This window comes from Patiria miniata, unplaced genomic scaffold, assembly GCF_015706575.1.
Source record: "Patiria miniata isolate m_02_andy unplaced genomic scaffold, ASM1570657v1 HiC_scaffold_1, whole genome shotgun sequence".
NCBI lineage: Eukaryota > Metazoa > Echinodermata > Asteroidea > Valvatida > Asterinidae > Patiria > Patiria miniata.
The window spans coordinates 14,730,802-14,737,773 of record NW_024037047.1 but is presented as its reverse complement, the minus strand read 5'-3'; positions in this window follow the sequence as shown (position 1 = coordinate 14,737,773).

Here is a 6,972-nt window from a genome sequence, read left to right as displayed (position 1 = left end):
AGACGTAGTCCGTCGTTTGTAATTTGTGCATTCTGTTTGTTTGAAGCAACAAAAGTGTTCACAATCTAATGAAGGTACTGAACAACTAACCTGATGAAGTTTCAGCTCAGTTTCAGCTGTATATTCCGAAAAAACAGCATTCTAGGATCTCATTTTCAAATCAAAAGTTGCTAAATCATGTTTTGAATTGTTTTGAATTGCAGCTTTACGCAACGTGGCGCACTGATCGGACGAATTATTTTAACCGCGCGCGCTTGTGCGTCGTGCCAATGCTTGCGCGCACTGCGCCGAATAAAAACGAACTACTAATTTAAAATGTTTTACGGTGTGTCTTAAGACGCACCGTTGGAAATGCCTTCTTTCGTCGATTTCTTCCAAATGAGAGCTTGCCAGAAAGAATGATTTCACAGGGAGGTTAGTCCCCTTTTTATTTTTCAACCAGTATGTTTTTCAACAATAATTACGCCAGTTACTTTCTTGGATAGCTGCAAATGATGGACACCGGCTTTAAATTTACAGTCCATCTTTCGCTGATATCCCAAAAGTTACTTACGTTATTATTGTTGAAAAACGTACTCGTTTGAAAGCCAGTAAGAAGATTGAAAACTCCCGTGAAATTGTTCTTTCTGGCAAGTTGTTATTTTGAAGAAATCAACGAAAGAAAGCGTTTCCAAGACGCACCGTTGTAATTTATTTTAGTAGTTCGGGTTTTTTTTTTATTCAGCGATGCGCGTGCAACCGATGAAACGAAATACGCGCGCGGTTGCTTTAACTCGTTGGATCATGAATTTGATTCTCATTGCATGTTACGAAAACTGAAAGTTACCACTAGACAAGGCGCGATTATTTTTTATTTAAGGACGAAATAGCAGATAATCATTCGGAGGTTACCAGATAAAATTTGATGAATTCCATACAGGGGAATATAGATATTCTTATTAATTTCATGAAAGTCTAAAAAAAAAAAAAAAAACATTGGCCTGATGGCTCACGAATTGATTTTGCTATCCAGCGGCACTCACTGTAAAATATGTAATATTAAATGATATTTACAAACTGCATGGTTGTGATTGAGAGTAGCTTTGAAAAAAAATACCAGAGTCGCGAAATAAAATGTAATTATGTTGATGGCTCAATGCCCTTTTATGTTTTAGGTTATTTTCTTTGTCCGCATTGTGGCGCATACATGCATATTTGTAGCTTCAAGTGGCACTTGCAGTGTTATTCGTTTATTTTTGAATGAGCAACTTATAGAATTTTAATAATGAATATTTTCGGTGTATTTAAAATAAGAAGAAAACAACATGATGCCATACAGCACAGTGGAGACTTGTGACAACTTTGGTAATTAACCGCACACGTTTCGGATTAACTAATGAAACAGATTTACGAAAGGACTGAAATATACACAGTACCAAGTGAAACTATATCGCCTTAAAGTGTATTGTTTCAAACACAATCGAAGATGTTACAAGTGTTTCAACAGGCACACTGTGAAAATCCACTTTGATAAAATCCGTTCCGATCAAATCCACTTCGATCTTGATGTCATGTATACTAGCCATTGGAAAGTAAATCATGTCCCGAGTGATTATATCTTTAAGATCAGAATTACCCCATTGGAAATGGAAACGTATTAGATCTAAGTGTAGCGAGGTGTTCTATAATCTCAAAATGCATAGTTTCTATCTAGGTGAAACTTCAACACTCAAGTCGATTGTTACACACCCTATTTTAATGTGTTTTAATGTGCAGTTTTATTGGATTTAATAAACAAAAAAGCAAATTGTGTAATGACCTTTAAAACTTAAATTATTTATTCTTCTCTCATTTCAAATTGTATGATAGGTGTATAAGAGGTATTTGATGTTTGTGTTGTATAAAGCATTGATAATTGCTCTTGTTGGATAAAAAAATAAAATGCGGCAATTTGTTGCGTAAAATGTGTATAGTTTTATTGGTAGCATATAAAGGTGACTCTGTGCGGTTTCTGAATACTCTCACTATTATAGGTAAATAAACAGTGAGTTGCTTTAAATTTTGCCAGTATTCCAACCTTATCATCCTTTTTGAGCAGGAACTCCAGCTTCGTCATGTCGAGTAAACTGTTTTGTTAGAATTTTCGTTTTGTGTAATTCAGTAGTACCTATAGAGCAGACGATTAACTGTACATGTACATATATTATTGTTATTTAATTGTTGATTGTATCTTTGAATAAAACAGAAAAACTGCAATATAAAAAAATGAATCTGTGCTGATCAGAAGAAACCCTTCACGTTTTTCTTACCTATGTAACATATCTTATGTTATTTCAGTAGCATATTCATCGAAATGAGATATGTTTTGTTATTGCGAGAAATGCATGTCATATAGCCGCATAAAATACAAATTCAACTTGACATAACGTGACTCTTTAATCGTTCATTTTCATATACGGAACACAAGGCTCCTCTATCGAAACGCAAGCACTATTATGACTATTTTAGACAATTAATTACTTGTTAGATTCTACTTGTGTCGGGCACGATGACATACACGCCACACGTCCTGTCCCATCATCAGTGTCTCAAGTTCATCTGCGATCGCGGCGCCACTGTCCTCCATTAGGGTCTTCACCTGGTTTTGTTAGGGCACCCACGATTCATCCTCCAATGGGCTGGTTCCCAGATGATGACTTTGCTAGCGGGCAGATTATGGTTGTTCCAGCGCAAAATAAAGGCGCCCTCTGTCGTTCTAATCGCGCCAGTCGAAAATCGCTGTTCAATGACGTCATTGACATTCTCTTTGGGCGACACGGCAACTGACTGCTCGTGACTGTAATGAAGGTGTGTCGCTGCAGATTTTTCCAAGGATCTGTTAGATTCTTTTGACATTAATAGACATTTCTAAATTGGTACTTAGCCTTGATTGCTGCTAGAAATAATGGGCGTATCAGCGGATGTAAATTCATTTTGCACGCGGTGCTGCGCCGTTGCACATCGATTTCTGACTAGCCTGAATGTCGGGTTCTGAGTATCACCCATTATCTACGGAGCCATGTCTCCGATATAGCGTCGTATATGTCAAACAGCCTCAAACACGTGTACCTGCCTAACCGTGCGATACGGCCACGCTTCCCCATAACCAAATTAAATGACGCCATCACGTTTCATAGGTCAGTGTACAAAAACACCTTGTGCGAACTTTCTTTATACGAATATGCGGTGCGGTGTGGGTGTACGTGTAGATGTTTGTGGTATCAATAATCCATGCTTTCTTTAAAAAAATATTTTACGAATGTAAATTTATTAATTTTATGTACATATTATGCGTATTAAATTGATCCCTGCTTTTCTTTTCAATCATTGTTTTAATTTTAAAATAGTTAAACAGTTTTTAAAAGGGCCGGAAGAACTAATTACTTAACAATTCAATTCCGTATTCACGTTCATGCATTTATGGGGGTGTGTCTAAACGATCTCAAGATGTAATTTAGATCATATGGAAAATTGGAAATCTATTTTCTTTATGATGTTCATTTATGAAAACAGACCGTCACTAAAATGATTTTGAAAGTATTGTATACTGAGTGCGGATCCCAGGTGCGTAAGCAGCGCTACTTGCGACCGCGCTTGCATGCTACTTGCACTGGAGATATGAAGACACCATCAAATGAACGTCGTTCATCCTCCAATCACTAAATGGCAACAAGGCTACGACTATTGCGCAGTATCAAATTCGTTGAGCGCGAAACTGCCGATCCGAAGGAAATCGACAAATTAATACAAATCAAATGGAATTGGTCATGGTGCGACCAAATTTTACTGGCGCATTCAGAAGTTGAACGCGTGGTCGGCAACTGCTTCCGTAAGGTTTTTATTCCCGGCCGGAGAAGCATTGTATGAGTGTGTTGTATTCCCATCAAGTACGGCAGTTGTGGAGCTAAAGGCATCGGTACAACAAGCAATTCAGTACGCATCACAATGTACATGTGGCTGCTTTTGCTGTTGTATTCATTGAAAATACATGTATGAAATTGATCGCCCAAAACTGCCTTCCACAGGTTTCAAATATGCAAAAACCCAGGTGCTTCGTCCTCTTAACCCCTATCGGGGGCGCTGCCCCTGGACCCAAGAAGGGGGCCTAAGGCTGGCCCTTGACCCCCAGCCGTTGGACGCTCCGTTCGCTTCGCTCTCTACGCTTTGTTTTGTTTGGTTACAAAATATTTTGCTGTTTTTTTATCAACACCCATTCTCGTTCCTGCATGTCATGAAGGCCTATGGCAAGATTTTATCACTTTTGATGGACAGTCTCGACAACTTTCATGGCGCGAATGAAGTCCTGGATTCGCCCCTGTTCATATGATTAATTGTACGCAGTGATGGCCGGGTGTTAAACGCGGTAATATCTCGTCAACGCTTCACTTGGTTTCTGTGGTTATTACGGTAACAGGCAGGCGTTTCACGTACGGTGTGGCCACGTATTGTATCGATTATTAACAAAGAAGAGGAGTGTGCCAATTTGCGAGGCATTTTTGATCCACTTCACATTATTTCCAGGCCACTTAGTACTTAGCGTGTATATTACCTGCATTTTTAATATTTGCAGCGTTATTGAATGGGACTGGCTTGAATTTTTCAAAGCTTTTATTGTTCACTTTGTCGGCGGTTTTATCATTGAGCCACAGTGAACGAGCGACTGCACGCAGTGCCGCATCGTTGGGATTCGTTCAAGGTTGTCGTTTAATTAGGAACACCGTTAGTTAGGTCGCAAGCCAGTTTATCATGAAGAGAAAACCCTTGCGGCATTATTGTATGAATTTTGTTGGAAAAAAAATGGACTCGAGGCTAAATAAATGAATTAAAGCAACGATCCTGGCAATACCAAGGACCAGTTGCGTGTGCATTAATTGCAGTTTCAGATCAATTTCATATTGATCATTTAGATTTATGATACGTGTATGAGAACGTTAGAGCCTTTCAATGCAAATTTCTCGAAAAGCGATATTTTGCATCCAGGGGCGGATCCAAGATTTTTTGCAGGGGGGGGGTCATGCCCGTCAAATTTGTGTTTGTCCGATTGTTGCGGACAAGCAGAATGTCATCGGTTTCTTTATCATAACTATAATTGTAAAACAAATCAAAATAATATGTCAAAGCGGGGGGGGGGGGTTACGACACCCCCACATTCACCCCCTCTGGATCCGCACTTAGTGTCAGAGCACTCATATGCCCTTCTGTCGGGCACCCGACGTTTTGTATAAAGAGGCCATTTTGATTGGTATATTGTAGGTTTCTGTGATTAATTATTAGACATACAGAAAAGGGCAACTTAAATGCGGCAACGTACCGTATCATGTACCGATTCCCGAGTAGAGATACGACAACCATATTTGCTTTTCCAATTTGTTAGAGGCTGATGTTTCTCAAAGAATCGTAGTGATGAACTGGCGCGGCATGGCACTCAATTGTGACATGTTTAATGTGTCTACTGTGCTGGACTTTACAATTTGGGTTGAAAATGCACGTTCATAAACGTAATACACATCAAAAAAATATAATAACCAAGTAATACATTATTATTACTTGTAATTGTGGTATTGATTAATCCCATTTCTCGAGGGATCAAAAGCTTATTCCTGGTATTCGTTTGGTATTCCATCATATCATTTTCTTATTCGGAAAACAATAATTTGGCATATTACTGTTTCTAATTTATTATACTTATACCACTGATTTTAATATTCTGATGAACATTTCACTAAAAAGACATAGGCCTAAGCATACACTGACCAACATCAATAGCTTCCCACTATAATAATCGATTCTTCCACAGCAATACAGGTGTGTTATCAGTGACCCTCTCTCTATGGAAACATAACGCACATGCGATTTGCTTGGTGCGTACATATTATCCGTACAAAGTCATATTAGTCAAGTCGTTAGACACTTCTGGGCTAGGCCAGCAAATGATAAACACGATACTTAACGCCATGCTAGTAGTAATGGGGCCGCCGACAAACACAACACGACTGCCTAGCGACTTAATGGTCCTCAAGTCTAATGTGAATGCTGATGAATTTATCAAGGGCACAGTCTCGTAATTGCAGTAAAGGTGTGTCGCTGCAGATCGTTTTCCAAGGATCCGTATGATTCGTTTTACAATAATAGACATTTCAAAATTGGGACTGAGCCTTGATTGCTGCTAGAAATTATAGGCAGTCTACCGTTGCCGCGCTGTTTCACATCGATTTCCGACTAGCTTACTGACAACTGCGGAGGACTGCATTTCGTGGAGAAATTTCATTCAACCAAACACTTTCATAACAACAGAGTTGAATGCCATGTTCCTAGCTACTTCTGGTATTAAGCTCCACACATGCTGAGAGCTTGAATCAATCTGAAAAATGTAAATTCCTATTCCACGGTGGAGTTCAAGCAAACTTTGGATAGACTGCATTCACTATAGGACACCATTTTCGATCGTGTTCCCCGAATCAGTTTTACAATTACAAATTCAAACTATTGAATGCGACTATAATGTGACTATTCTATAATTGAAGTGTGTGTCAAGCCTCAACTTATTTTTTTTTTAATATTGCCTACAACATTTTTAATTAGCAATGAATATTCATTGTTTTTCAATTTTTCTACTAGCAAATTTCAAAAATGAAGTGTTTACCTCGCTTTCAATTTAAAATGGCCGACTCGTGAATAAAGGATTTTGGTTGGCTATGACGTTAGCCTGTTCGAGTGTGTGCGGCTGCGTAGCTTCGGTGGGGACCTACTGTGTTGTGTAACTACCGCAATACAGGATCAACGTAACGGATCTCGGTCATTGCATAGTTCCCACAGTTTCGGGTCTTGTTCTAAATACAATGATTACCTGCCTGTGAGGTTGGTCTAGTCCACGTTTGTAGCTGTTGATTGTACATGGCTAGTGCCGAATTGTGGGTGTGTGACTGACTAAAGGGATTCTGACATTACAAAAGC